Source organism: Hemicordylus capensis, chromosome 1 (assembly GCF_027244095.1).
Source record: "Hemicordylus capensis ecotype Gifberg chromosome 1, rHemCap1.1.pri, whole genome shotgun sequence".
In the NCBI taxonomy this organism is placed as follows: Eukaryota; Metazoa; Chordata; class Lepidosauria; order Squamata; family Cordylidae; genus Hemicordylus; species Hemicordylus capensis.
In genome coordinates this window covers 270483708-270499908 of record NC_069657.1, presented here as the reverse complement: position 1 = coordinate 270499908, position 16201 = coordinate 270483708, and the positions used below count along the sequence as shown (strand labels likewise).

At 48.8% G+C, this 16201-nt stretch overlaps 1 long non-coding RNA gene across 1 annotated transcript; it reads left to right on the top strand.

Moving 5' to 3' along the window:
* Nucleotides 1–4223: 4223 nt before the first annotated feature.
* LOC128341158 (uncharacterized) lies at nt 4224–8573 on the top strand. Its single transcript, XR_008314239.1, has 4 exons — nt 4224–4504; nt 5175–5571; nt 7696–7804; nt 8128–8573. It is a non-coding gene; the product is annotated as an uncharacterized LOC128341158 (long non-coding RNA).
* Nucleotides 8574–16201: the final 7628 nt, after the last annotated feature.

Genomic DNA, 16201 nt, shown 5'->3' with positions numbered 1-16201 from the left:
GCAAGGAGCGAGACGTTTGCGAATTGACAACGTGCACCACCGCCTGGTTGTCACACCAAAACCGGATCGTAGAGTTGGAAAACTCGACGACCCAAATATGGACCGCCACTACAATGGGGAAGAATTCTAAGAAAGTTAAATCCCTAGTTATACCTAACCGCACCCACTCTGCCGGCTAACGGGCGGCACACCAACGACCCCTAAAATACAAACCAAAACCGATCCCACCAGCAGCGTACGAGTGGACCTGCAAGTCCGCCTCCAGGAGCTGCTCGGACCTCCAGAAGGACACTCCATTAAACTCCTTTAAAAATGACTCCCATATGGCCAAATCCGCCCTAACCCCCTCAGTGATATATACCCTGTGATGCGGGGCCTTAAGCCCTGACATAAGGTTGCAAAGGCGTCTCAAAAACGCCTGCCCCAGTACCACCACCCTGCAAGCGAAATTCAGGTGCCCGACCACCACCTGAAGCTCCCTTAACGAGGTCTTACAGGCACGCCCAAGAGCCACCACCAGGTTCACCAGAACCCGCAGCTTTTCCAGCGGCAAACACGAGCATCCCTCCAAGGTATCCAACTCAATCCCCAAAAAAGACAGCCGGGTGACCGGGCCCCTCCGTCTTATCCCTAGCCAGGGGAACCCCCAGCTCCTGTGCCATCTGAATAAATGAATTCAACAGGTGCAGGCAAGCTGACGAATCGCCCCTGCCTGCAAAAAGAAAACCATCGAAAGAGTGAGCCATAGAGCTCAGGCCGGTCCTACTCCTCACTGCCCACTCCAGAAAGGTGCTAAAAGCCTCAAAGGCCACACAAGAAACAGAACAACCCATCGGGAGCGCACATTCAAAATAGAATCTCCCCTCAAAACAAAAACCCAACAAATCAAAATCCGCTGGGTGAACCGGCAGCAGATGGAATGCAGACTCAATGTCGCATTTGGCTAATAAAGCCCCTGCCCCACAAACCCTAACCATACGGACCGCTTCATCAAATGAAGTGTACCACACTGAACATAAGGCATCCGGTATCCCGTCATTGACGGAAGACCCCTTGGGATGCGATAAATGGTGAATAAGACGAAATTCACCAGGCACCTTCTTAGGGACAACCCCCAAGGGAGAAACTCGCAACCTCGGAAAGGGAGGGCTATCAAAAATCCCCAAAACCCTCCCCAAAGCCACCTCCTTATTGATCTTCCTCCGAACAACCTCCTCCTTACCTACCACCAACCGAAGGTTACGAGACATAACCGATACCCGGCGCGACAGAGAGGGAATCCTAAACCCATCCCTAAACCCTGAAAGCAAATAAGCCGCTGCTGCCCTGCAGGGATAAACCCGCAACCAATGCCCCAGGACCTCAAGTTTGACCGGACTGGGCCCCTTTTCCCTGAAGGGGGGAGGGGGACCACCACCCCTTCCCCCAGCTCCTGTCCTGAACTTTGGCCCAGAACCCCCTGGCTTTGCCCTGGGACAAGTAAAGCTCGGTTGCTTGGCACCGCAGAGCCCACACGTGTGCCTAAAATGTGCCTGGAGCAGTGGCCCCCATTGTTATACTCCCAGCAGACCAGGTGGGGTTGAACCCACTGTTGGCCCACCGCTAAAGGTGACCCCGCCACTAAAGGTGACCCGCCCACCCGAGATCTGGACAACAGATGCCCACTATCCAACCTGTCACCTTCAGCAGGTCGAGCGGGTGACATAATCATCAGCCACAATTCCTGCAAAGGCGTGTCCCAAGGGAGGGAGGGGTCCAATGCCGCCCGCATCCGAAAACTTTCGTCGTATCTGAACCAAGACGAACCGGCAAAGTCCAAGACTGCCCGGTGAATGATGTCCATATATTTGAGCAGCGCAGGCCCCTTAGCCGGCTGCGCCTGCACCAGTACTCCCATAAATATGGTAAAGCCAGAAAGCCAGTTGTTACAAGTTTTTTCAACTGGCTTTCGCTTCGTGGCTTCGTGCTCCTTGCAGGACTCCCCTTCCTTATGCTTAACCTCCGGCTCTCTAAACAGGAGGCTAAAAATATCGACAAACTCCCCTTTCAGGATCTTTTCCTTCGTGGCAGGTAACAAATGGTCTCCTAAAGGGAGCCCCATACCCCCATAAGGGGCATGCTGCCGCGACGGCACAATACCCATGGGGTAAAAACCAGCGGCCGAAGCTAAATTCCCAGCCGCTGGATCCCCACTTGGCCCTGCTGGCCCTGGAACACTGGCCCAAGGCCGCACGCCCGACCAGACCTGCTCCGCCACCCCTAACTGGCCAGGCATAGGGTTAGCCACCCCAGTAGGAGACCCTGTCCCCCAAGGTTGGAAACCAGGTGCCCATCCAGGGACAGGACCCCATCCGCCCCAAGCAGGGACCGGCCAGGGAAAGGTGGGCCACTGGCCGGTACTGCCGGCAGGTGTAGTCACAGTGGGTGTAGATGCTGGTGTAGGTGCGGGTGTAGGTTCGATGGGCTCACCCGGTACCACCGGCTCAGCAGGTTCCAAAGAAGTTGGATCCACAGGCACAGGAGCATCAGGTACCACCGGCGAAGGAGAAGGCGACATCGGCACCGGAACCACCGGAACATCAGGACTCGCAGGTAGACCCGGGCCAGGCAGGCCCCCATCCCTCTCCAACGCACCGAGCCTGTCAGAAATAGACCTCAATAACTGTGCACGCGTCACCCCTCAGGTGCGCTTAGGCACCCTCCCCGGCAACCCTGAAGGACCGCCCCCTTCGTCCGAAGGCACGACCCTGGCCTTCTCCAAGGCCTCCATCCTGCCTATTAACTCCTGGATCACTACCATCTCCTCATCCTCCCCTTCCGACGAAGAAGGAGACAGTGCGGGCCACTTAGGCTGGCAAATAGGCTTGCCCCCTTTCTTTCCTTTCGCCTTCTTGGGCATATCCGCCACCTCTACGCTTCCCCTATAAATCCTCAGTTTAATATTCTACTAGCTGACCCCAGTTCTGTGCGGCAGTACACTCTCCCCACCTTCAGGCCCAGTTTGTTCTCCCCCCAACCTTCTGCCTCAGTTAGTTCCCCCCCCCACTCTTAAGGCCCAGTTAGTTCTCAACCTTCTGCCCCAGTCTCTTCCGCTGCCCCCACCTTCTGCCCCAGTCTCCTTCCCCACCCCCACCTTCTGTCCCAGTCTCCTTCCCCACCCCCACCTTCTGCCCCAGTCTCCTTCCCCACCCCCCACCTTCTGCCCCAGTCTCCTTCCCCACCCCCCACCTTCTGCCCCAGTCTCCTTCCCCACCCCCACCTTCTGCCCCAGTCTCCTCCGCCGCCCCACCATCTGCCCAGTCTCCTTCCCCATCCCCCACCTTCTGTCCCAGTCTCCTTCCCCATCCCCCACCTTCTGCCCCAGTCTCCTTCCCCACCCCCACCCCCACCTTCTGCCCCAGTCTCTTCCGCTACCCCCACCTTCTGCCCCAGTCTCCTTCCCCACCCCCACCTTCTGCCCCAGTCTCCTTCCCCACCCCCACCTTCTGCCCCAGTCTCCTTCCCCACCCCCACCTTCTGCCCCAGTCTCCTTCCCCACCTCACCGTCTGCCCCAGTCTCCTTCCCCACCCCCCACCTTCTGCCCCAGTCTCCTCCGCCGCCCCACCTTCTGCCCCAGTCTCCTCCACTGCCCCACCATCTGCCCAGTTTCCTTCCCCACCCCCACCTTCTGTCCCAGTCTCCTTCCCCATCCCCCACCTTCTGCTCCAGTCTCCTTCCCCACCCCCACCTTCTGCCCCAGTCTCTTCCGCTACCCCCACCTTCTGTCCCAGTCTCCTTCCCCACCCCCACCTTCTGCCCCAGTCTCCTTCCCCACCCCCCACCTTCTGCCCCAGTCTCCTCCGCCGCCCCACCTTCTGCCCCAGTCTCCTCCACTGCCCCACCATCTGTCCAGTTTCCTTCCCCACCCCCACCTTCTGCCCCAGTCTCCTTCCCCACCCCCCACGCCGGGCCGAGTGCTCAGAATGTGTGGCTCTCTCCACCCGCCCGCCCTGTCTCCAGCAGGACCCGAGTGCGGCCGCCAGCCACCGCCAGCGGGGCCCGAGTGCGGCCGCCAGCCACCGCCTGTGGGGCCCAAGTGCGGCTGCCAGCCTCCAGCCTCTGCCTCACCTCCGCGGTCGGGCACGCCTGGCTCCTCGGCCATGGCCGCCACCGCTGTTCTCCTGGGTGCGCCAGCCAATCAGGCGCCCCCTGCAGCCCAGCCAATCAGCTGGGCTGCCGGGACGCATTTCTCCTGGGCACACCCAGGAGAATTATATATATAGATTCCTGTCTTCTTCTTTTTTAATCAGAGCACTTCTACCCAAACCCCAACAGGGGGCGACCAACCAGTACTCAAATCAATCACCCCTCCCAGCTGCCACACCTCCCAGCTAAGCCACCACCCAACCCAGGCCTTAATCCCCAGGCCCAGAACACTTCTACCCAAGCCCCAACAGGGGGGCAACCAACCAGAATGTGGCCCACTCTGCAGGCCAAGCCAGGCCTCACAAGCCCTGATGGGTGGTAGGTGGGAAATACTAAGTCAAATGGGCGCCAATGCCCTTTATAACGGCCTTCCTGGGCCTTATCTGTTCACCCAGAAGCACCCCCCTCCGGGCCCTCAACAGCCACCTCCCAGCTAGGCCACCACCCAAGCGCTCCCCTCCCCCCCCCCGGGATGAAAACCAACACCACGGCAGCTACAGCAGGTGCTGCAGGCCAAGCCAGGCCTCGCAGTCTGCCCGCCAAAAGCTGCCGCCACGCCGAAGGGGCCGATGCCCTGAATGCACTGGGCCCAAACAAGGGCCGTGTTGGAGCGCCGTAAAGGAGCTCCTACTCCGTCTGATGCCTGGCCGAACTGAAGGCCAGGGGGCGGGAGCCGGCCTCCTAACAGCCGTAAACCCCGCCCACTGCTCCTGCCCATCCAATGGGCACTCTTTTGGGCCGAGTGCAGAGGGGCTGGGACAAATCGCCCTCCCCTCTGCACATGGCCAAGGGGAGGGGCATTATTCTGAGTGTGGTAGCATACTGCTCTGTGAGGAGTGAGTTCTTCCAGGGGCAACTACAGGTTTAGATTCCTTTGAATGAGACTTATTCCCTGAATGAGGAATTCCTTTGAATGTATGCTGGGACTTAATACATGAATAAAAAGAAAAGCCTTAAGGTGTCTTTCTAATCTTTGCTTTATTTACAGATACACAAGCAGAACATAAGTGAAGGCAAAGAAGCACTCATACTAGGCAGCAGATCTGCGACCCAACATCAGATGACCAGAGAGAGATCCTGAGTGCTTCACTTTTTCTCTGTCCCTCTTTCTCTTTCTCTGCTGCTAAACTACTGTTTCTTTTCTCTCCCCACCCCCCCACTCAGCTGAAGGGATGTCCCATCTCTTACAGGTATCTCATTCAAGACAGAGAGATCCTCAGCTATCAGGACACTATCTCCCCACCATTAGTTCCCACTGACAAAATGTCAGCTGACCATCCTGGACGATTAACCCTCAATCTGCTGATCAAAGGAATGTTCAGCCAGCATATGTAACAATAAAAAAGAGGAATAGATGTGCAGTATAATCCTATGTTCATTTTCAGGTCAGTCCCACTGTGTCCAGTGGTGCCATCACGCTTGCTACTAGTGCTGTAGGTGATAATTTCCTCTGTCAGGATCTTACACCTTTGTGGTTAGTCTCTCAGTAAAGAAACCACATAGGCTGGACCAATCACATGATCTTGCGACCGGTTGTCACTCTACTGAGAAGACAATGATTAATTAGAAAGAAAAGGACAATATATGATACTGAGTAGATTCAGACGCCCTATGGAACCTTGGATGAAGTAAAGCTCCGTGCAACCTCCATCAGCCTCAAGAGTGCATGCTCCCCCACTCCCATCCTTGCCTAAGGAACTACTTCCTTTCTAGGTTAGAATATGCCAAGATTGGTCACAGCATCCACCAATCTTGGCATATGCTAACCTACTTGCTTCAGAAAACTCAAGCCCCAAAGCACACTTGGACCCAAGGATTGAAGTGAGTTTTGGGGCTTGGGTTTTCTGAAGCAAGTAGGTTAGCTTATGCTGAAGTTGGTGGATCTGTATGTTGAGACTAATTTTGGCATATCCTAATCAGGAATGGACGTAGGCACTCACATGGGGATGGGAGTGGCTGTAGAAGGTTGTACAGAGTTCAGCTTCACCTAAGGTTCCACATGATATCTGAACCCCTCCCCCCCAGTTAAAAAAAAACTTGGCTGAGTTTATTCACTTGAGTAGTCCACATCTATATATTTAATTCTCTAAGGCATACCCGGGGCTAATCCCATGCATGGCAGCTCTCACGAGGGTTCAGAGAGCTGCTGGATAGCCACAGGTACGGGCGGGAGGGAAGAAAATGGTGGCTGCAGCAATGGCCAGCAAAAAAACCCAAAAAACCACAGTGGCCGGCCAGCCAGAAAGCGGGGGGGGGGGGAGAAGCAGCAGGCTGGCCAGATGGAAAGCAGGGGGGCGGTCAGCCAGGCAAGGGGGGGAGAAGAATCAGGCCAGCTGGGGTGGGGAAGAAGCAGGTGCGGGAGAAGAAGTGGGCCAGCTGGCCCGCCAGCCAAAAAGCAGTGGAAGGGGGGGGAGAGAAGCAGGGAGGGGAAGAAGAAGCATGCCAGCCAACCAGAAAGCCATGGGGGTGGATGGGTGGGGGAGGAAGAAAAAGGTGGCAGCAGGTGGGTGGGCCGGCTAAAGGCGTAGATGCTCTGCACCCAGCCCAGCTAGTTTAAACTATTTTCTTTGTCTTGTCTCTTATTTCTCAGTGTGGATGTAGTCTTAGGTACATAGAACAGTTAAAACTGTACAATATCTCTTTCAGTGCCAAACTAACATGAGTCAGGGCTTAGTCTAGGTTTAAGAGGGTCCTCAGCATACTAACTTCAGTGGGCCCTCTTCTACCTGGGATGGCTCCAAGATCACTCCATTGAATGCTATGTGGTCTCCCAAGGATCACCAGTAGGTCTTTTTAAAGCCACTGGGACCTTGGCAGCTGTCCAATGATGACAGCCCCTGATCACAGGAACACCTTGAGACTGAGAAGAGGAGAGGCAAGTACAGACAGGAAAAGAGATCTGGGTTGCCTACTTTGCTTTGGAGAGGCATAAATGATGTGAGAGAAGAAGAGATGACGAGCAGCAGCAGCAGCAGTAGGAAGCCATTTATTCTTACTGGTTGATGCGGCGTATTAAGGAGAACCATTTGCAAAAGCAAAGAGCAGCCTGTGGTGACACTGTGCAAGAGATCAGAAATATAGAAGAATGATAATTGAAACTATCAAGGACTGATGAATAAAACTACTGTTAGATCCAGTAGTTGTTAAATTTCATTTTAAAATGTGGTATTAGAGGATCTTTATGAACCACTGTAATGCATTTTAGTAGCTGCCAGACTGATCTATGCTAAACACTGGAAAATGTTACCTGATCCATCAAAAACAGGAGAGGTTACTGAAGGTTTGGTATATTACAAAACTAGCTTTGTAATTAGCAAGATAAGAAGGTCTCTGCCTAGGCTGTACTTCACAAATGAATTCAATAGAGCTATACACCTCTATACAATGTCAGATGGATGATGGGATCCTCATATGGATGTATCTAATTTGAAATCTTTAGGAGTTACCAGGAATTACCATTAAATGTTTAGGAATTAATGAATTATGTGTGTTATTTGTTGCATCTCTAGGTTTAGGAAAATGTAATGGAAAAGAGAGAATCCCAACAACTGAGCATTCCATCATTTCCTTGCTTTCCTGCACAGGGAAACATTTGCTCTTTCCATAGATTTCTTCCAGGTTAGTGTTGGTTTCCTTGCATGTATTTTGGGTGGAAATACAAAAAATTTCCCTGGTTAAGAATTCTAAGTAGTTTCTTAACAGGCATTTGCCAGGCAGAAACATGACGGTATCCAATTCCTGGCAACATTAAGGAAGAGTGGCAGAGGAAGCCTGGGAGCTCTTATCTATGAAGCACTTGAGGCCTGTCAGAGAAAGCTAAGAGACAGGCTTATGGAATTTTAATGTTGAACTAATGTTACATTTGCAGTAAGCTGAATTAGAAAGGGTGACTGAGAGTTGAATGAAGAAAAGTGAAAAATGTCCTCTCTTCTTACCAATAGGTTCAAATGTTCAAGCTGTCCTTTCAATGAACCCACCATTTATGGGAAACTCTTTTTAACCCATATATAATGCATGAAGAAATCTGTACACAATAACCTTAGGTGCGGATGATGGCATGTGGCAGAATGTTAGAACCATGAAAGCATTGAAACACCCTGACTGTCTCAAGGGTCGAAAAGCTAGTGCCATGTTCAATCTGGAGCAAACGACAAATTCTAACATATTTCCGAAATTACATTAAACACAAAAGTAAATATTATTCCAGGAAGATGTGGAGCCCATTAAGATATTTCTGGAACTTCTCAGTCTCTAAGCTTTGCAAGGAAATCGCACAATGAGGTGAAATCCTTGCCATTCTTCTTTGGTTCCTTGTTTCATTTTATTTTTCCCCTCTATATGGCAAAATAAAGCAATGTGCCACAAAAAATGCACTTTTTGATAGAAACCTATGGGTTTTGTTTTGTTTTTTAAATAGCATCCTATGGGGGTTTGGGAGGAAGGTTAAAAAATTGTTAAATATCACTCACTTGCCCATTTCATTTGTGGGTTGGGTGGTAGTTAGCACCCATCATGGCCTACCACACAATCCAGTTTGGTGTCCTAGGAACTAAGAGGGATGTGCACAAATCAAAAATCTCAATTCTATTTGTGTTTGAATCAAAACATGCCCTAAACAGGTTGATTTGATTCAGACTTGATTCAGTCCAGATAGAATCCAAATTGATTTGACGTGTATGGGGGGAGAGGGGAGGGAGGAGAAAGCCTCTTTTCAGCTTTTTGGTGCTGGGGTGCCATGGAATTACCTTTTCTGTGCAGAGCCTGCAGCTGAGGGGGGAGGGTGTGTGTGTGGGCAGGGGGGAGGCAGTAACCCAACCCGCCATTCCCTGCAGCCCACAGGCCACTGCTTTTAAAAACAAGAGGTGTGGAGGTGCTTTTGAACCACTCCTGGGAGTGGTAACTGTAGAGCGTGCAGCAGTGGGAAGGTGGTGACCTGACCCTTCATCCCTCCCCATCACCTGCTGGCCTCTCACATCGGGCTATCCCTTAAATGGCCTCTGCGCATGTGCATGTGCTTTCCCCTGCTAACTTGGCAAAGAGGCACCTTTTAGCGTGGTGATTCTCTTTATTTAGCAGGGGGAGAGTAACTGGCCCTATCTACCCTAGCACAGTACTTCCAGTGACTGTTGCTAGTGTCTCTCTTATTTTTCTGTTTAGATTGTGAGCCCTTTGGGCACAGGGATCCATTTTGTTTCTGATTTATTTGTTTATTATTTCTCTGTGTAAACCACCCTGGGCCATTTTTGGAAGGGCGGTATAGAAATTGAATGAATGAATGAATGAATGAATCTAAAGGGAGAGCCCGGCGTTCTTTTCACTAGAAAATAACCGGGCTATTTGGGTTATCCGGGCTATCCCCTCAAATGGCCTCCCCTGCAGTAACATCATTGGCAAAAGTTGCTCTCACAAACACAATTATTACCTCTTATGTTCCTAGCATTGCAACAGCTGCCACAGCTTCACCCTTAGCAGCAAGCACTGAACAAGAGCAACTCCAGCAATATTTTGACTGAGTACGCTTTGCAATGCAGATTGCAGAGCAGACCAGAGCAGTGAATGAAGCACAAGTTAGTCTCAAGGTCAGACATGGAGCTCATCACAGCAATCACTAAGAAACCACACAATCAAACCTTCCTTGATTCCTTCCTCCTCTCCTGATGTATCCTTTTCAAGAGAGGCATAAGGACTCTCTTTGCCTCCCAGTCCCTTTGAATACATTTTGAAATTCCCTCCTTTTATCCCCCCCCCAGTCAACGGGGACACAGTTGCCCATGACACCACATGATATTTATTTATTTATTCGATTTCTATACCGCCCTTCAAAAATGGCTCACAGCGGTTTACACAGAGAAATAATAAATAAATAAGATGGATCCCTGTCCCCAAAGGGCTCACAATCTAAAAAGAAACGTACGATAGACACCAGCAACAGTCACTGGAAATACTGTGTTGGGGGTGGATAGGGCTAGTTGGGGTTTTTATGATAACAAGCCAACCAAGAAGCAAAGACCAAGACTGCAAGCCAATTGGAAGTCAGTGCCACAAAATGAATCAGCAAGAGAAAAACAGGCCTCCAAAATGGTGCTCAAAATGTCAAAACGTTTCCATCGAAACAGGGTTGTTTTGTTCTGACCTCAAAACAGGCTCTTTATTTAGAGGGCATTTTGTTTCAAGCTCAAAGCCTTGAAACACCCCATTTCAAGTCAAAACATTACAATGTGAAAACATTTTGTACATCCCTAGTAAGCATTTTCCTTTACACATTATAGGTCCCGGTTATTTTGCCATCCATAAGCAAGTGCTTACAAGCATGCATGATGCATTTCAGATTGCTAATAAAGCAGAAGACAAGAGTTATTATTGATGGTAGCACAGCTCATCATTTGAAGAGCAGGCATATTCAGTGCAAACAAATTAACATTTAAAGTGTAATCAATTAGCAGAATTCATTTGGTCCTTATGCATTCTTCAAAAAAGGGCATAACTGTACCTGTATGGCTTCTAATTATCTCTGTGTACATCAGCGATATCCTCTGATGATATCAAGTTTGAACCTCTTCCTGCCAAACTAGGATAAATTATCTGCTCAAGGAGTTATGGAGTGTTAAAGGATTAAGTTTTCTGAGAAAAGCTGAAGAGGTTACACACAGTCAACCCAGATGCAATTTCTAATCCAGCTAGGTGACAGGTTTACACAGAGCATGATAGGCCTCTCTGGGATAACTTCAGGAGAGCTTTTGTGTGGAGTGGCTGTTCACTATCATAGGAACAATTATGCAATTGTCCTAGGGGGTGAGTGCCACATAGTGGGGCTATTCTTACGATCACAAAAATCAGGCTAGGAAAATCCTAGCCCGGTTTTGTGTTCGTAAGAACCACCGGGCTCACAGCCGAGCCTGGTGGTTCTGGAGTGGCTAACCCGGTCCTGTAGCCCACCACTTAGCCTGGGTTTGTGGAGCAAGTGCTCCGCAAACCCAGGCTATCTGCTCATGAGTAGCCATGCTGTGGCTGCTCGTGAGTAGACCCCCAGCCGGGAGGCTTAAAAGCAGTCTCCCGGCTCGGGGATCTCCCCAGTATGCCCTGCGTGCTCGCGCAGGGCATACTGGGGCTTCCGGGGGCCACGCGGCCCCTGAGCTCCCCAGCCTCCACCAGCTCCATCTCGGGGCTGGCCATCATGTGGGCGGCCGATCTGGCCGCCCAGGGCTCCCTCCCCGCTCGTGAGCTTAGCCCGCTCTTCCCGCTCACTTCCCCAAACCGAGTCTCACGGATCGTGAGACCCCGTCCAGTATCTGGATACTAGCGCGAGGATATAAACAGCATCCTAGTGCAATCTTTAATGTGATGATGTTTCCCATGGCTGAAATTGTGGGGATGACTTGGAGTAAAAACAGCCATGGAGATGATAATCAACAACTGGAATATTTTAGAATGATAGACCAGAGCATTTATTTTGTGATACGATCCTATGTCATTCACATGTGATGTCCAGACATTAAAGAATAAGGCCAGGGTCTGGGAGTGAAGCACACAAAACACTTCCATGCACTCCTGGAAAGCAGCTGATGTTTCCATTTGGCTCCTCAAATGCTGATCAATGCTGATCTGGTCAAAGAGTGACTTTTCAGGAACTTCAGAGCACTGCGGTAGGAAAGGCATCTGAGCAGCCCAAATGCATGAGCAAAATATTTTTTGTATCAGTTTCCATTTTGACTTTAAAATATCTTGGTTCATGTCATCAGAACCCATCCCTCCTCCTATAACTAGCAGTAGCAGTAGAAAATGGCATGGTGGTATTTTGTGATTGGTTTATGGTGCTAGTTTTTGGCAGCCATGTTCTAGAGCTCTTTAATAATATGTGCAGTCATAAACACTGGTTTTACTTAAGAAGAAGATGCATACCTCTGGCAATCATATTGGAATGTAAGAGTACATATAAGCTGGGTAATATTCTTGTGGGAATGCTTCACAGATGTTGGGTGTTCCTACACTTAAACATAGCTCTAAAATACCAACATGTATCGAAGCATCTCAGGGGAAAAGAATAAAAACACTGTAGATGTCTCACTTAATTCAGCTCTAGCCATGCCTATTTAGGTACATGCAATAACTAGTAGCTCTTGATACACATCTTTATAGGGATCCATAAACAGTTTCATGGCACCCTGGTGAATTACCTAAAATGGATGTGAGTGTACATCAAGATAAACATCCACATCAGCTGAATGGCTAGAACCCCACTTTCCACATAGACCTCTCTTCCTAGCATGATGTGATAGTGTCTGAAAAGACTGGTCTTGTATCAGTGAGAAAGTCTATCTAGATAACCTAAAGGTACAAATTTAATTCTGGCTACTTAATCCTTATCACAGAGACCTTTCGATTTAAACTACACCATGATAAGCAGTCTTAAATCAACTAAGAGTGTAATTTTCAGATGAGCCTAATTAAATAAACCCAGTATAATCAATTAAGTCTCACTGTAGATGTCTCATGAGACTTTGCCCTTTGTGGGCATTGTTTAGAGTTGACCCTAATTTTTGAACAATGCTTCATTGCCATAGTGATATGCACTGTAAATATTCTTAAACCATAAAGGTAGATTAAAGCATATTAGCAAAACAGTTTGTTCCTCCCAAAAGATTTGCATGCTGTCAATGTTCTAAATAAAAAAAACAAAGTGGTAATGAATTTTTAATCTAATACAACAACATTTTGCAAGTATGTTGTTCATATTCTATAAGCACATCATCAAAACAAGAATTAAGCTAATGAAATTAAAGTACAACATTTAACAGAGGGCACATACATTGACCATCACTTGGTATGATAGGAAAAAAGAAATGCTTATATTTTGAAGTTCAGGAGTTGTATCCTATGGTTTCATAGAAACATAGGCAGCTATGACCAAGGCAGACCATTGGTCCATCTAGCTCCCTATTGTCTGCAATGACTGCCAGCAGCTGTCCAAGATTATGGGCAGGAGTCTCTCCCAGCCCTAACTGGAAATGCCACAGAGTCAGCCTGGGAACTTCAGCATGCATGCTCTTCTAATGAGCTATGGACCCATCCCTTAAGAGGAATTCTTACAGCACTCACATGCTATCTCCCATTCAAATACAAAGCAAGGTGGACCCTGCTTAGCAAAGGCAATTCATGCTTGCACAAGACCAGCTCTCCTCCCCTGCCCCCCAGAGCAGGAGTTTTCAACCCTGGGTCTCCAGAAATGTATTTACTTACATTTATATTGGACTCTTCCTCCAAGGAGCCTAGAGAAGTATACATGGTTATGTTTGTCCTCAGAACAACCTTGTGAAGTAGATTAGACTGAGATATAAATGAATGGCCCAAAATCACACAGTGCATTTCATGACTGAAAGGGGATTTGAACTGGTCCTAGTCCAACACTCTTATGACCACTCCCATAATCCCTACTGCCACAATGGTCAAAGGAAATTGTGGCTGAGGATGATGAGAATTGTAATTCAGCAACATCTGGGAACCCAAGGTTAAGGACATCTGCTTTAGAGAAGAAGCTTCTAGTAGAGGAAGGAAACCTTAGGGTACAACTTGTGTGTTTTTACAAGTGTTGAAAAAAATGTCGAACAAATAAAAATGATATCTTCAGTTTTCAGAAATTTCTTCCCTCACCCATTCAATGCTTAAACCAAATTTATTATTAAAAATTTTATGCTCTTTTGAGTGAAGATTTTCCAAAGCATCTTTGTTGACAAAGTGTTTCAGAACAAGTAAAGTTAAATGTGTGAGAAATAAAAGAAATATGTAGTAACAGCTAATAAGATGTAAATGCCAAGACATTTTTCTGTACTTAAATTAAACATCTGTGCCCTATTTTTGAAGGCTCAGCACTCTAAATGATTCAGCATGTTTTCCCCAAAGTCTACGATTTAAAACTCTTTAGTGCTACTGCTCACGCACCCTGCCTTGCCCAAGTGTATCTATTGATAGACATCTGCAAATAAAATAGAAACATATTCACACACACCGATTGCCTATCTCTGCCTAAAATAAATAAAATGCTGTTCTTTTCATTTGTAGCACTGTAATTATGGTCAGACTTTCAAATCCATTGCTCTAAAGGAAAGCACACATAACAGATGTTTGAAAGCATTATATAGGTATTGGAACAAAGAAGAAAAATCACCTGCATTCTTCAGAAACCGTTCATATTTCTGCTCTACTGAAGTCACCAGCAAGCTATATGACAGTGCGGCTTGATGATTCCAACCATATGAAATAATCAAGATCCACAACTTTTAATTGCCAGTGCTATCTATATAGATATTTGTGTTGAACAATTATGTATGATGTGGTCAAAAAAGACCCTACCATTCTTGATGACATAGGAGTACATAAAACAGGAAACATCACTTCAGAAAAGGAAACATGTTTAGAAAATTGAATTCCACCAAATTAATGCTTAGGGCAATGGTAACAAAATGGTTCTCTTGATCATTTTGTAGCTGGGTATGGACTACTATATAAACAATCCCAAGGTTTGACATGCAGCTGAAACAAACTAGATGCCAGGCTGTGGAATTCTGGTGTCTCCATGTGTACGTGTGTGTATGAGAGAGAAAGGGTGGGTGAATTCAGATGTAATGGTGTTATGTAAGGTTGCTGCCAGCCCAGGAGAACATGCTCCCTCTCACCTCTGCTGAGCATCTACTTTCATTGTAGGTTCCAATATGCTGATATTGGCAGGTTCTGATGACAGGACCATTGTCCCCAGACCCATTGTCCCCAGACCCAGGCCCCAAGAAGACACGGACAACTGTTTAAGTGGGTAAAAAGGGCTACAGATTTTATTGAAACTATAACACAAGTAAGCAGACTGGATGGGGAAGAAACCCCCCCACCCCAAGACAGTGCGGGGCCTAGCAAAGGCCAGGTTCGGACTTCCCCATCCACCCCCGCGCTTTGCTTGGGCGACACACTCTGACTTTGGAAGACAGCAGGCGTCAGCCTACTCCCTCCCCTTCACAGCCGACCCCGGGAAGGGGCCTGGATCCTTCTAGGCCTTCACGCACCCTGGACTGCACAGCCCAAGGGTCCGTGAAGTCCTGAAGCTGGTTCATGGCGAATCATCCCCCTGGGCCGCACAAACCACAAGGGAGCGATTGACCAATTACCGTTCATCCATCCAAGGGTGCTCACCGATGTTCCAGCCCAAATATTTACCACCCAAATCTGTACTGTCCATGCCAGCCATGACCTAACTAGCTAATGATTCTCATATGGAAAGCAGAATGGAGTAGGCGGAAAAAAACCCCAACAAAGCCAATGCGTTGGAAGCAAAAAATTCCTACTCGGCCCCCAAAAGGATGACCAGCCACTAGGCCCACTCTGTTTCCAGGGAAGGGAGGGTGGGGAAATCTCGTGCTGGACTGAATTGTTTGGGGCGGGGAGACGCCGAGTCTCAAAGTAAACCCTGCCCCCTGAAGCCCTGAACCAATAGGATTCTTCCAGGGGACTCGTGCAGGGGGCTGGGACAAAGTACCTTCCCCAACGCACAAGGTGAGGGGAGGGGATATCTCATCATATCCTGCCCTCCTTCCCTCAGGAAACCCAACATCTGTAACTTACCTGAAGTCTCAGTTACAGATGTCAGATTCCCTGAGGGAAGTAAGGCAGGATATATGAGGCTGATGAGTTGGATGACATGACCAATCTCAACATGTCAGAACCTACAACGGAAGTAGAGATTTATTCTGGGACAGTAGCAGCTGGTGCAGGTGCAACCGGTGGGGTGGGGTGGGGTGGGGAGAGGCACCTTTAAGAGTAAAGCAATTAGTGCTTACCTTCACTCTTGCCACACCTGAATGCTACTCAGAGCAGCAGTGCCCTGCCCAGCACCCCCTGCAGCATGGGATCATCTCCACCACTCACCTGGTCGCTGGCAGGGGATCAGCTCCATGGAGGCCAGGTGAGGGGTGGAGCCAATCCCCTACTGCAGGGGGTGCTGGGCCATGTGCTGCTGCTCAGAGCAGCGTTCAA